Raw genomic sequence first — 16,323 nt, forward strand, 5'->3', positions numbered from 1 at the left:
TTTAAGATGCTGTAGACAAAATGAAAAATATACTAGACACAACAGCAGATTTGAAGAGGCAGAAGAAAGAATAAGTGAACTAGAGGACAGCACAACTGATTTTGAACACACAAAAGAGCAAATGATGGAAAATTTTGAACTGGATTGCAGAGAAATGATGGACAAAACAAAGTTCACAAATATAAAAATCACCAGTGTCCCAGAAGGAGAAGAGAAGACTAAAGGACTAAGAAGATTAGTGGAGGTTACAATGGGAGAAAACTTTTCAACCTTTATAAAAGACATAAATATGCAAATCAAAGAAACACAATGAACTCTAATTAAAATATACCCAAATAGGCCTGCCCCAAGACACATACTAATCTGTCTGTCAAATATTGAAGAGAAGCAGCAAATCCTGAAAGCAGCAAGAGAAAAACAATCTACTACATACAACAGAAACCATATAAGACTGTGTTCATACTACTCAACTGGCACTATGGAGATGAGGCAGAAGTGGTATGATATATTTAAGATCTTGAATGACAAAGACTTCCAGCCAAGAATTCTGTACCCAGCCAAATTGTCCTTCAAAATTGAGTGAGAGATCAAAATTTTCACAGACAAAGGTTGAGAGAGAATATGTCAACAGGAGACCAACCCTACAAGAAATATTTAAGGGTGTTCTGCTAGCTGAAAAAAACAGACAGGAGAGGGAGGTCTGGAAGAGGGCACAGAATTGAAGACTACCAGTAAGGGTAACCTAAAGGACAAAAAGAGAAAGAGGGAAAAGAACATATAGATTTGACAAATAAAATCCAAAGGATAAGATGCCAGATTCAAGAAATGCCTTTACAGTAATAACTTTGAATGTTAATGGACTAAGCTTACTCATTAAAAGATAAAGGATGGCAGAATGGATTAAAAAATATAACCTAGCTATATGCTGCTTACAAGAGATTCATCTCAGACAGAAGGATACAAATAGATTGAAAGTGAAAGGATGGAAAAAGATGTTCCATGCAGGCTGTAACCAAAAGAAAGCAGAAGTAGCTGTGCTAATATCAGATAAAATAGACTTTAAGTGTAAAGACAACATAAGAGACAAAGAAGGACATTATATATTAGCAAAACAGACAATTAACAAAGAAGAAATAAGAACCATAAACGTCTATGCCCCCATCCAAGGAGCTCCAAAGTACATGAGATAGATATTGGCAAAACTGAAGAGAGTGAAACATGTTTCTACAATAACAGTAGGAGACTTCAATACACCCCTTTCCTCTATAGACCAAATAACCAGACAGAGGATCAGCAGGGAAATAGAGAACTTAAATAATTTGATAAATGCATTAGGACTAACACACATGTGTAGATCATTACATCCGAAAACACCATGATAGACATTTTTCTGTTGTGCTTATGGGACGTTCTCCAGGATAGATCATATGTAGGGGCACAAAACAGGTCATTATAAATTTAAAAACATTGAAAATTATTCAAAGCACTTTCTCTGATCACAAGGGAGTGAAGCTGGAAATCAATAACCACCAAAGCACAGGAACTTTCACAAATATATGGAGATTAAATAACACACACTTAAACAAGGAGTGGGTCAAAGAAGAAATTTTTAGAGAAGTCAGTAGCTATCTGAGGACAAATGAAAATGAGAATACAACCCATCAGAACTTATGAGATGTGGCAAAGGCTGTGCTGAGATGGAATTTTATTGCCTTAAATGATTATAATAAAAAAGAATACAGAGCAAAAATTGAGAATTTAACTGCTCACCTGGAGGAACTTGAGAATGAACAGCAAACTAACTCCAAAGTAAACAGAAAAGAGAAATAACAAAGATTAAAACAGAGTTATATGAATGGGAGGACAAAAGAATAATAAAAAGAATCAGTAAAATCAAAAGTTGTTTCTTCGAGAATATCAATAAAATTGGTGGGCCATAAGCAAGGCTGACAAAGAAAAAAAGGAAAGAGAATGCAAATAAACAAAATCAGAAATGTAATGTGTCATTACCACAGACCTTGAAGGAAGGAAAGAAATCATAAGATGATGCTATTAACAACTATATGCCAACAAACTAGACAACTTAGATGAAATGGAAAAATTTCTAGAAACACACACACAAGCTATACAAACTCAGGAAGAAATAGGAAATCTCACAAACCAATCACAAGTAAAGAGATTCAATCAGTCATCAAATTCTTCCTACAAAGAAAAGCCCAGGGCATTTCCCCTGGCTTCACAGGGGAATTTTATCAAGCATTCCAAAAAGAACTAAGACCAATCCTGCTCAAACTTTTCCAAAAAATTGAGGAAAAAGGAAAACTACCTAACACATTTTATGAAGCTAATATCATTTTAATACCAAAACTGGGTAAAGATGCTACAAAAAAAAAAATGAAAACTACAGACCAATCTCCCTAATGAACATACATGCAAAAATTCTCAAGAAAATATTAGTAAATATAATCCAATAGCACATTAAAAGAATCATACACAATGACCAAGTGGGGTTCATACCAGGAATGCAAGGATGGTTCAATACAAGCAAGTCAGTTAATGTAATACAGTACATTAACAAATCGAAAGGGAAAAATCATAAGATTTTCTCGATTGATGCTGAAAAAGTATTAGAAAAAATTCAAAATCTTTTTCTGATAAAAATACTTCAGAAGGTAGGAATTAAAGGTAACTTTCTCAACATAATAAAATGCCTATATGAAAAACCCATAGCCAGCATTGTACTCAATGCTGAGAGGCTGAAAGCTTTCCCCCCTATGCTTGGGAACAAGACAAGGATGGCCTCTGTCACCACTATTATTCAACACTGTCCTAGAAGTTCTAGTGAGAGCAGTCAGGCAGGAAAAAGAAATAAAAGGAATCAGAATTGGAAAGGAAGAAGTAAAACTTTCATTATTTGCAGATGATATGATAAAATACTTGGAAAATCCTGAGAAATCTACAATAAAGTTACCTGAGCTAATAAATTCAGCAAGGTGTCAGGTTATAAAATTAATGTGCGAAAATCAGTAATGTTTCTGTACATAAGCAATGACCTAACTGAGGAGTCAATTAAGGAAAAAATTCCATTCAAAATAGCAACTAAAAGAATCAAGTATCTAGGAATGAACTTAACTAGGGATATAAAGGACTTGTACACAGAGAACTGCATAACATTGCTAAAAGAAATCGAAGAAGATATAAATAGGTGGAAAGACTTTCCATGCTCATGGATAGGAAAGTTAAATGTAGTTAAGATGTCAATTTTACCCAAATTGATCTACAGATTCAAGGCAGTACCAATCAAAATTCTAACAACCTACTTTGAAGTATTGGAAAAGCTAGTTACCAAATTCATCTGGAAGGAAAAGAGACCCTGAATAGCTAAAAACATCCCAATAAAGAAGAATGAAGTGGGAGGATTAACACTCCCTGTTCTAGTTTGCTAGCTGCCAGAATGCAATATACCAGAAATGGAATGTCTTTTAAAAAGGGGAATTTAATAAGTTGCTAGTTTACAGTTTAAGGCTGAGAAAATATCCCAATTGAAACAATTCTACAGAAATGTCTATCAAAGGAATCCAGGGAAAGATACCTTGGTTCAAGAAGGCCGATGATGTTCAGGGTTTCTTTCTCAAGTGGAGGGGCACATGGTGAGCACATTCAGGGTTCCTCTCTCACCTGGAAGGGTACATGCTGAAGACAGCATCATCTGCTAGCTTCTTCTCCTGGCTTCCTGTTTCATGAAGCTCCCTGGGAGGCATTTTCCTTCTTCATCTCCAAAGGCCGCTGGTTGGTGGACTCTGCTTCTCATGGCTATGTCATTCTGCTCTGCTCTCTCTGAATCTCTTTCATTCTCCAAAATCTTCCCTCTTTCATAGAACTTCAAAAACTAATCAAGACTCACCCAAGTGGGTGGAGACACATTTCCCTCAATCCAGCTTAACAACCACTCTTGACTGGGTTGCATATCTGGGGAAAGGATCTAATTACAGATTCAAACATACAGTATTGAAAAAGGATTATTCTGCCTTTATGAAATGGGATTTAGATTAAAACGTGGCTTTTCTAGGCGACATACATCCTTTCAAACCAGCACACTCCCCAATTTTAAAAGTTATTATAAAGCCCCAGTGCTCAAAACAGCATGGTACTGGCACAAAGATAGAAGTATCAACCAATGGAATTGAATCAAGAACTCAGAAATAGATCACCAAATCTATGGTAAACTGATCTTTGACAAGGCGCCCAAATCCACTGAACTGGTACAAAATAATCTTTCCAATAAATGGACTTGGGGTTACCCTACACCCTATCAAAAATTAACTCAAATTGGATCAAACACCTAAATGTAAGAACCAGTACCATAAAGCTCCTAGAGGAAAATGTAGGGAAACTTCTTCAAGACCTAGTAATAGGAGGTAGCTTCCTAAGCATTACACCCACAGCACAATCAACAAAAGAAAAAAATAGACAAATGGGAACTCCTCAAAATCAAATGCTTTTGAGCCTCAAGAGGCTTTGTCAAAAAGATGAAGAAGCAGCCAACTCAATGGGAGAAGATATTTTGAAATCACACATTGGATAAAGGTTTGATATGTTGTATACTTAAAGAAATCATACAACTCTACAACAAAAGAACAAGTAACCCAATTATAAAGTGGGCTAAAGATATGAATAGACATTTATCTGAAAAGCAAATACAGATGGCTAAAAAGCAAATGAAGAGATACTCATTATCTTTAGCTATAAGGGACATGCAAGTCAAAATTACAATGAGATACCACCTTACACTTTTAAGAATGGTTATTAAACAAACATGAAACTACAAATGTTGGAGATGATGTATAGAAATTTGGACACTTATGCACTGCCAGTGGAAATGTATAACGGTACAGCTGCTATAGAAGACAGTCTGGGGATTCCTCAGAAAACTGAATATCGAGTTGTCCTATGATCTGGCAATACCACTACCTAGTATATACTCAGAAGAACTGAAAGCAGTGACAGAAACAGAGAGTTGCATACTGATGTTCATAGCAGCACTATTTACAATCACCAAAAGATGGAAACAATCCAAGTGCCCATCAACAGACAAGTGGATTAACAAAATGTGGTATATACATGTAATGGAATATTATGAAGCAATAAGATGAAATGACATTCTGAACCACATACAAGATGGATGAGTCTTGAGGGCATAATGCTGAGTAAAATAAGCCAGACACAAAAGGATAGATACTGTATGATTCCACTAATATGACTATAGTAAAGGTAAAATCAGAGGCTTATAATAAAGAATAGGGGACCTAGAGATACAAAGAAGCTTGAGATGAGTGAACAGTTTGCTAATATGTTGAATTTAATTGTAGGGCAATAGATAGAAGGGAAAATGGTTCACTAGTGGGTCTATAAGTAATATTACCACATTGAAGGTGAACATGATTAAAAGGGTTGTATAGACTCATGTGTCACACCAATTAACACTACAACTATAAATAAGTTCTTGTATGAACTACTGCAATGGCATGAATCTTATAAAAAGAGTGTACAATTTAGGGGTATAGGGGGCAAATGGCTATTGCATGCTATGGGCTATGTTTAACAGGAAAACATCAACAGTACCACAGCAATACCAGGGGTACATAATGGGGTAGGGACAAGAGTTAGGGGGAGGTTTGGATACTTTATTTGCTGAGGGTGTGTTTATTGGCTTTCTCTTGGGAACAATGAAATTATCTAAAATTGAGAGTGCTGATGGACTGTTGACTTTGGACATTACACATGAGGCCCAGTAGATGGAGGCTGCTGAAAGATGCACTGAGAAGTAGCTTGGCAAATGATGGTTTATACATATGATCTAACCTGGTGCTACTACAAAAAGAAAAAAGAATGATGTTGTAAGGCATGCAATGATGTGAATGAACCTGTGGGACATTTGGTGAGGTAAAATAAGACAGAAACAAAAGAGCAAATATTGTATGATTTCGTTAGGAAAATACTTATACAAAATCTGGAGCCTGGATTGTAAACTCTCATTGCTGTCATATTTAGTTGGGAGTTGTAATTGTTATTTCTGGATTTTGAGTAGCTGTTTTATACATGTATAACCTGGTATTTAGAAGGAAGAAAAATTGCCTGTATTTTAGAAGTTCATCTACTCTTTGAGACCAAAGGAAGAAAGTTTTGTTATGTCCAGAACCTAAATTTTCAGTAGAACATAATCTAATTCAATCTGCCTTGACAGATCACTTAGATAATCTGTATACAGGGATCCAGAATAAGAATGAGAGCCTTTAATTCTGTAAAGCTTAATGTAATGCATGGATACATCCCAGAGTATATTAAGCAGATAATCAAAATGTATTGGCAAAGTCCCTTGAGGATTGGAGAAAAATTGTGAAACTATTAAACCTTACCACCAGGGAAACCCTGGATACTGTACCAAATGAATAGGCAAAGCCCCTGATCTTGAGGCTTACTCTTGTGAAATTTATGTATGTAGTGGAAAAGTTAGCCTACCTATAGGTATGCCTAAGAGCCACCTCTGAAGGACCTCTTTTGTTGCTCAGATGTGGTCTTTTCCTTTCTAAGCCCAACTTTGCAAGTTAAACCATTGCCGTTCCTCCTATGTGGAACATGAAATCCAGGGATGAAAGTCTCCCTGGAGGTGTGGGAGATGACTCCCTGGGATGAACCTGATCCTGGCATCATGGGATCAACAAGGCCATCCTGACAAATGGGGAAAAGAAGTGTAACAAATAAGGTATCAGTGGCTGAGAGAGTTCAAATAGAGTCAAGAGGGTACCCTGGGATTCACTCTTATGCATGCTTCAGTTAGACATTGCTACCTATCATAGCTTGCAAAACCCCAACCAAAACCATTCATGCCAATCCTAAAGAACACCTAGGCCATTATATAAAATTCTGCAAAGGTTCCATGACTTGGGTAACTTTCCAAAAACTACAACCTCCAGATGTGTCCCTGACTAGATTAGTCCTGAAATGCAGAGGGACCAGCCCTTTCAGAACATCAACTAGTTCCATCCCCTTACCCCATATTATCGACAGTCTCTTTCAACATGAAAAAGTTAGAATGGGCATAGCCCAAATACCCCTAATTAGTGGGAGAAAGGTCAAAGGTGATTGTGGAGTAATACAGAGAAGGTCTGGTTTAATAAATGAGTATGAGTGCTGATTTATTATACTGATATTTCTTTTAACCTCCAGTGCCTTAAAGCAGCTAGAAATAATAACCTAAAATGGTGAAATTGAAACCCATACCAAACCCTGAAATCTGTTCTACAACTAATTGTTGTGATGTACTTTGAAATTTATTGCTTTTATGTATATAAGTTATTTAAGGAGATGGAGGAGTTTAACAGAGAAGACAGGATTTAAAAAATGAGTATGACTGCTGAATCATTATATTGATATTTCTGTTGGTCTCTGGTGTCTTGGAGCAGCTAGAAGAAAAAGTGAAAAATTGTGGAAATGTAAGCCATGCCCAACTTTGTGACCTGCTCTATAACTACTTGTTAGGTGTACTTGGAAATTTATTGCTTTTTGGTATATATGCTTATTTCAGAATAAAAAATTGTAAAAAAAAAAAAAGAAAAAGAAAGAAATGAAAGAGGAGACACAACCACTGACACCACAGAAATAAAGGAGTAATGAAAGGATACTATGAGCAACTACATGATAATAAACAAGACAATGTAGACGAAATAGACAACTTCCTAGAAGGGCATGAACAACTAATATCAACTAGAGAAGAAACAGACAACTTCAACAAACCAATCACAAGTAAAGATTGAATCAGTCATGAAGAAGCTTCCCCAGAAGAAAGTATAGGACCAGATGGCTACACATATGAATTCCACCAAGCATTCAGGAAAAAATTAGTACCAATCCTGCTCAAACTCTTCAAAAATATTGAAGAGGAAGGAAAGTTACCTAATTCATTTTATGAAGCCAGCATTACCCTAATATCAAAGCCAGACAAAGATACTTCAAGAAAATTACAGACCATTCTCTCTAATGACTGTAAATGTAAAAATTCTCAACAAAAATCTTGTAAATTGAATCCAGCAGAAAATTAAAAGCATTATATACCATGACCAAGTTGAATTTATTTCATGTATGCAAGGATGGTTCAACATAAGAACATCAATTAATGTAATACACCATATCAACAAATCAAAGCAGAAAAACCACATGATCATCTCGATTGATGCAGAAAAGGCATTTGACAAAATTCAACAGCCTTTCTTGATGAAAACATTTCAATAACTGTCACCACTGTTATTCAACATTGTGCTGGAAGTTCTAGCCAGAGCAATTAGATAAGAAAAAGAAATAAAAGGCATCCAAATGGGAAAGGAAGAAGTAAAACCCTCACTGTTTGCAGATGATATGATACTTTTTGTTGAAAATCCCAAAAAATCTATAGCAAAGCTACTGGAGCTAATAAATGAGTACAGCAAAGTGGCAGGGTATAAGATCAACACCCCAAAATCAGTAACATTTCTATACACTAGTAATGAGCAATCTGAGGAGGAAATGAAGGGAAAAAAAATTCAACTTACTATAGCAACCAAAAGAATAAAATATTTAGGAATAAATTTAACTAAGGATACAAAAGTTATAAGAAATTGGTAAAAGAAATCATGGAAGACCTAAATAAATGGAAGGGTATACTGTGTTCATGGATTGTATCAATAGTTAAGATGTCAATTCTACTCAAATTGAACTATAAATTCAATGCAATAACAATTAAAATCCAAAAAACTTACTTCACAGAACTAGAGAAAACAAAAACCAAATTTATTTGGAAGGAAAGGGTGCCCCAAATAGCTAAAAGTATCTTGAGAAAGAAAAATGAAGTGGGAGTCTCACAGTACTTGACTTTAAAGCATATTACAAAGCTACAATGTTCAAAACAGCATTGTATTGGCATAAAGATAGATATACTGACCAATGGAATTGAATAAAATGTTCAGACATAGACCTTCCCATCTACAGACAACTGATCTTTGATAAGGCGGTCAAGCCAACCCTCATGGAACAGAGCAGCCTTTTCAATAAACGGTGCTTGGAGAACTAGCTAGCCATATGAAAAAGAATGAAAGAGGATCGATATCTCATACTCTATAAAAAATTAACTCAAAAATGGATGAAAGATTAAACAGTAGAGCTATGATCATAAAAATTTTAGAAGAAAATAAATCTTGTAACGGGAGGCAGTTTCCTAGACCTTACACACAAAGTATGAGCAAAAACAAACAAACAAAAAGGAGTTTGGAAAGTCCTCAAAATTAAACATTTTTTTAAATATTTAATGCAGTTTTATTGAGATATCTTCACATACCATATAATGCATCCAAAGTATACAAATAATGGCTCGCAATAACATCACATGATTGTGCATTTGTCACCACAATTTTTAGAACATTTTCATTAATCAAAAAGAAAATAAAAAATAAAACCCAAATCATTCCATACCCTTCATCTTCTCTCCTATTATTATTTTTTCAAACAGTTTTATTCACACAACATACAATCTATGCTAAGTGTACAATCAACGGCTCTTGGAATAATCACATAGTTATGCATTCACCACTGTGGTTAATAGGAGAACAGTTTCATTTCTTCCAAAACAAACAAAAAAACACATACCCATAAAATCCCCCTAATTATTGACATTTAGCTTTGGTATAGTACCTGCTACCATTAATGCAGGAATATTACACTGTTACTGTTAACTATAAACTTTAGTTTGCAATAATTCCATTTTTCCCAAATACCAACCCAATATCAACACCTCATAATACTGACATACATTGTTCTAGCTTTCTTATATTTATACAATTAACCATCATCATTGTCCACGCTATATTCTACTAAGCTATACAGCCCCAGAATTTATCCTCTGGCTTTCCTTCTGGTGACATCCATGACTCTAGGGAAAGCAGCCTTTTGATAACTACTTCTGCAACTGCAGGGAAGGAATGTTCCAAGTGGCTTCAATATATAAGCTTTTTGGAGGTTTCATATCCTGCGTAATGTCCAAGCCTTCATCTCCTCCCAGTGACCTCATATAAGTAGCAAGAGACTTTTTATAACAACGAAACCATTCCGCTTCTTCAGCAGACATGTGAAATCGTAAAGCATTTGGCAAGATGCTGCCATATTCCCACCTGAGTGCTCTAATCCGAAGCAAGCGGTCATACAGGTATGCCACAACACAGCGCTGATTTCTTAACAAAGAACAGTGTCGAAATTTGATGGTTGGTATCAGATCGCTTAGTTCATCTGACTTTGTTTCATTCACATCAGACTGGTTTTGTTCATATAAAGCTTTCATTTCCTCCAGAACTTGCCTGAGTCCATCCTCATTGAACACGGTCAACTGCCCTTCGGGCACCCGGTATAGCTCGCAGACCAGCATCATGGCCTTTTTGCAGAACATGGCAGATGCACCCCAGCCCCGCGGCCTCTTCAACAACACTCTCACATCAGACAGTCGTCGGACTCTCTACCACTGCGCTGTAATCTCTCCCTCAGCTCCTGCTCCTGGCTTCCCACTTCGTTTCTCCAAAATTAAACATTTTTGTGCATCAAAGAACTTTGTCAAGAAAATAAAAAGACAGCCTACACAATGGGAGATAATGTTTGGAAACTACATGTCAATAAACTTTAGTATCCAGAATATATAAAGAAATTCTTCTACTCAACAACCAAAGGACAAACAACCCAATTAAAAAATGGGCAAAAGATATGAAAAGATACTGCTCAGAAGAGGAAATACTAATGGTATAAGGTGCATGAAAAGATGGTCAACTTCACTGGCTATCAGGGATGCAAATTAAAACCACAATGAGATATCATCTGACACCTACTAGAATGGCCATAATAAAAACAAACAAACAAACCAAAAATGACAAGTACTGTAGAGGATGTGGCAAAAGAGGCACACTTATCCACTGTTGGTGGGAATGTAAAATGGAACAACCACTCTGGAAGCAATTTGGCGATTCCTCAGGAAGCTAAGTATAGAATTGCCATATGACCCAGCAGTCCCTTTAAGAGGTCAATAGTCAGAGGACCTGAGGGCAAGGACTCAGTTGCATATTTTCACCCAATGTTTATAGTAGCATTATTTATGATGGCCAAGAGATGGAAACAGTCCAAATGTCCATCAACAGATGACTGGCTAAACAAGCTGTGGTATATACATATGATGGAATATTATGCAGCTGTAAGACAGAATAAAGTCATGAAGCATGTGACAATGTAGATGAACATTGAGGACATTATGCTGAGTGAAATTAGCCAGAAACAAAAGGACAAATACTGTATGGTCTCACCAATATGAAGTAACATTAATGAGTGAACGTGGAGAATTGAAATTAAGAGCACAGGTTATCAGGAGATAGAAAAAGGGTAGAGATTGGGCAATTGGTGCTGAAGGAATACAGATTGTGCATCAAGACTGACTGTAAAAATTCAGAAATGGATAGCACAATACTATCTCATTGTAGCACAATAATCTGAGTACACCGAATAAGCTGAATGTGAGTATCATTGAGGGAGAAGGGCTGGAGTCATGTATGAAAACAGAAGGAAAGATAGAGGATAAAGACTGAGATGGTATAATGTAGGAATGCCTAGAGCAGACAATTATGGTGATTAAATGTACAAATAAAAAATTTTGCATGATGGAGGACAAATGAATGTTAATAGTGCAGGGTGTTGAAAATAGATGGTATACAGGAAAAGGTGCAATCACTGCAAACCAGGGTCTATAGTCAACAGTAACATTGTAATATGCTTCCACTGAACGTAAAAAAGACATTATGCCAAAACTAAATGTCAGTAGGTTGGGGGTGGAGGGGCATGGGAAAAGGGTTTGGAATCTTTGTGGAAGTAAAGTAAATGTTTTCATATAGATTATAGTAGCAAAGGTATGTCTATACACTTAGGTTGGGTTATGTGATGTGTGACTAAAACAGTTTAAAAATGAACAGAGAAAAACAAGTGCTAGAGAAAATGTGGAGAAAGAGATGTACCTAGTCACTGTCAGTAGGGAAACTGAGAGGTGCAGCCCCTTGGAGGGCAGTGTTGTGGTTCCACAGTCAGCTAGGGGTCGGTTTGCCATATAATCCTGAAACCCCATTGTTCAGTATATACCTGGATGAACTGAGTGTGGGGACAGGAATGGACATTTGCACAGCGGTGTTTCTGGTGGTAGTGTTCGAGATCCACAACGAATGGAAGTGGCCTAAGGGTACAAAATGAATGAGAAATGGAAGGGGGAACTGTGATGTATACATACAGTGGACTACAGAGCAGCTGCAAGAAGGAATGAAGTTGCGAGGTGTGCAACTAAGTTTACGAACTTTAAGGACTGTATATTGAATGAAATGTCAGGAACAAAAAGACAAATATTATCAGGCCTCAGTCAAATGGACTAAGCATAATATAAAAACTCAGTGAATTGAAGTCAAGAACATGGGTTATCAGGTTGGGACCGATTGTAAGGGTTCTAGATTGTAATCTTTTACAGCAGTCACTTATATTCAGGAGGTAATACTTGCTATTTCTAAATTCTGAGATACTGAGTTGTTTGTTTATAACCTGTTCATCCCCAGAAACTTTGGATATTTATGTGACACCCGAGACTCAGAGTTAGAGCTCTGAAGCTATGATAGTCAGCAGTACCCCATACAGGAACTGTTTAAAAAGTTGAAAAATAGATCAGTCTTTGTGTAGAGATATGAATGAAGCTGATCTAGATAGGACTAAGGTAGAGCAGAATATGGGTAAAGGATGATGCTCTCCACATTTTAAAACCTCAACTTCTGTGTGAGACTAAAAGGAGAGATGTTTATTGTGTGCAAAATTTATATTTTGGGTAGTACATTTCCTAATTTAACTTGTATGGTTAATGTGGTTGAACACCTTAAGTACATGGAATCTTGAATAGGGCATGAGATTTTGTTGGTTTTTCCAGGTTAGTATGATGCCCCAATATGTTCCAGAGTAATGTGAGCAGTGAAAAAAGAAGTATTTGCAAAGTCCCCTTGTGGGTCTGGGAAGGAGGAAATGTTCAATATCCCCATTTGGAGAATTTCTGATATTCTGACAAGCAGTAGGGATAGCCAAATCAATAGGCTGAGCCCCTGAATTTGGGGTTTACCCTTATAAAACTTATTTGTGCAGAAGACAGATTAAACCCACTTAAAATTAGGACTAAGTGTCACGCCCAGAGAACCTCTTTTGTTGCTCAGATGTGGCCTCTCTAAGTCAACTTGGCAGGTGAGCTCACTGCCTTCCCTCCTATGTTGGTCATGACTCTTAGGGGTGTAAATCTCCCTCACAACATTGGACAGAACTCCTAGGAGGAGCTAGGACCAGGATCAAGGGATTGAGAAAGCCTTCTTGACCAAAAGGGGGAAGAGAGAAATGAGACAAAATAAAGTTTCAGTGGCTGAGAGATTTCAAATAGAGTTGAGAGTTTATCCTGGAGGTTATTCTCATGCATTATATAGATACCCCTTTTCAGTTCATAGTGTATTGGAGTGGCTGGACTGAAGTTCCTGAAACTGTTGTGCTGTGTTCCAGTAACCTTATTCTCGAAGAAAATTGTATAAAGATATAACATTTACAATGTGACTGTATGATTGTGAAAGCCTTTTGTCTGATGTTCCTTTTATTCAGGGTATAGACAGATGAGTAAAAAAAGTATGGATAAAACAAATAAATAATAGGGGAGAAAAGGGTAAAATAAATTGGGTAGATGGAAATAATAATGGTCAATGAGAGGGAGGGTTAAGGAGTATGGTATGTATGAGTTTTTCTTTTTTATTTGTTTTTCTGGAGTGATGCAAATGTCAGGAAAAGTGGATGTGAATACACAACTATGTGATGGTATTATGAGCCATTGATTGTGCATCATGTATGGAATGTATGTGTGTGAAAGCTTCTCAATACACACATATGTATAAAGAGCAATTGTCCATAGATGAGAGGGTCTATTTCTGAACACTTGATTTGATTCCATGATCAGTATATCTTTATGCCAGTACCATGCTGTTTTGACCATTGTAGTTTTGTAATATGCTTTAAAGTCAGGTAGTATGAGACCTCCCACTTCATTTTTCTTTCTGAAGATATTTTTAGCTATTTGAGTTACCCTGCTCTTCCAAACAAATTTGGTTATTGGTTTTTCTAGTTCTGCAAAGTAAGTTGTTGGAATTTTAATTGGTGTTGCATTGAATTTATAAATCAATTTGGCTAGAACTGACAACTTAACTATATTTAGTCTTCCAATCCATGAACTCAGTATCCCCTTCCATGATTTCTTTTAGCAATTTCATGTAGTTTTCTGTGTATAGGTCTTTTGCATCCTTAGTTAAATTTCTTCCTAAATATTTTATTCTTTGGTTGCTAGTGTAAATGGAATTTTTTCCTTCAGTTCCTCCTCAGATTGCTCACTACTAATGTATAGAAACATTACTGATTTTTGGGTGTTGATCTTGTATTCTGCCACTTTGCTGTACTCATTAGCTCTAGTAGCTTTGCCATAGATTTTGGGGGATTTTCATCATATAGTATTATATCATCTGGAAACAGTGAGGGTTTTACTTCCTCTTTTCCAATTTGGATGCCTTTTATTTCTTTTTCTTGTCTATTTGTTCTGACTAGAACTTCCAGCACAATGTTGAATAACAATGGTGATAGTGGGTATCCTTGTCTTGTTCCTGATCTTAGAGGGAAAGCTTTCAGTCTTTCCCCATCAAAGATGATGTTAGCTGGGTTTTTCTTATGTTCCTTTTATCATGTTCTCTTCTATTCCTATCCTCTGAAGTGTTTTCATCAAGAAAGGATGTTGAATTTCGTCAAATGGCTTTTCTGCATCAATCAAGATGATCATATGGTTTTTCCACTTTGATTTGTTGATATGGGTATTACATTAATTGATTTTCTTATGTTTAACCAGTCTTGCATATCTGGGATAAATCCCACTTGGTAATGGTATAAATAAAAGAATTTTATTTTAATATTCTGTTGGATTTGATTTGCAACTACTTTGTTGAGGATTTTTGCAACTATATTCTTTGTAGAGAATGCTCTGTAATTTTCTTTATTTGTAGTATATTTATCTGGCTTTGACATTAGGGTGATGTTGGCTTCATAGAATGAGATAAGTAGCTTTCCCTCCTTTTCAATATTTTTTAAGAGTTTGAGTAGGATTGGTACTAATTCTTTCTTGAATGCTTAGTGGAATTCACATGCGAAGCCATCTGGTTCTGGGCTTTTCTTTTTGGGGAGCTTCTTGATTAATTCAATCTCTTTACCTGTGTGATTGGTTTGTTGAGGATGTCTATTTTTTCTCAATTCAATGTTGGTTGTTCATGCCTTTTGAGGAAATTGTCCATTTCATCTTCATTGTCTAGTTTATTAGCATAAAGTTGCTCATAGTATCCTTTCGTTACCTCTTTTATTTTTGCAGGATTCATGGATATATCCCCTCTTTCATTTCTGATTTTATTAACTTACATCCTCTTTCTTTTTATTTTTTGTCAGCCTAGCTAAAGGTCCATCGATTTTATTGATTTTCTCAAAGAACCGTCTGGTTTTGTTGATTTTCTTAATTGTTTTCATATTCTTAATTTCATTTATTTCTGCTCTAATCTTTGTTATTCTTTCCTTTTTTTTGCTTTGGGGTTAGTTTGCTGTTCTTTCTCTAATTCTTCTATGTGAACTGTTAAAATTCCTCTATTGTCGCTTTTACTTCTGTTTCCATATAGGCATTTAGGGCAGTAAATTTCCCACTCAGCACCACGTTTGCTGCATCCCATGCTTCGATATGTTGTTTTCATTTTCATTTGCTTTGAGATAGTTATTGATTTTTCTTGTAATTTCTTCCTTGACACATTGGTAGTTTAAGAGTGTGTTGCTTAGCTCCATATATTTGTGAATTTTCTGGCCCTCTGCCTTTTTCATTCCATTATGATCAGAGAAAGTGTTTTTGTTTAATTTCAATTTTTAAAAATTTATTGAAACTTGCTTTGCAACCCAGTATACGGTCTATCCTTGGAGTTCTTGAGAAAAACGTGTATCCTGCTGTTGTGTGGTATAATGTTCTGTAAATGCTTGTTTAGTTAATTTATCATATTATTCAAAATCTGTTTCCTTATTGATCCTGTTTTCTCTCCACTGATGAGATTTGTATAACTGCATAGCATTTACAATGTTACCATGTGAGTGAAAACTTTGTGTCTGATGATCCCTTTATGTAGGGTATACACAGATGAGTAA

At 36.0% G+C, this 16,323-nt stretch overlaps 1 pseudogene; it reads right to left on the reverse strand.

Annotated features, from left to right (window-relative positions):
• Positions 1–9,982: 9,982 nt before the first annotated feature.
• LOC143647623 (DNA replication complex GINS protein PSF1 pseudogene) lies at positions 9,983–10,468 on the reverse strand (annotated as a pseudogene).
• Positions 10,469–16,323: the final 5,855 nt, after the last annotated feature.

This window comes from Tamandua tetradactyla, chromosome 10 (assembly GCF_023851605.1).
Source record: "Tamandua tetradactyla isolate mTamTet1 chromosome 10, mTamTet1.pri, whole genome shotgun sequence".
Classification (NCBI taxonomy): domain Eukaryota; kingdom Metazoa; phylum Chordata; class Mammalia; order Pilosa; family Myrmecophagidae; genus Tamandua; species Tamandua tetradactyla.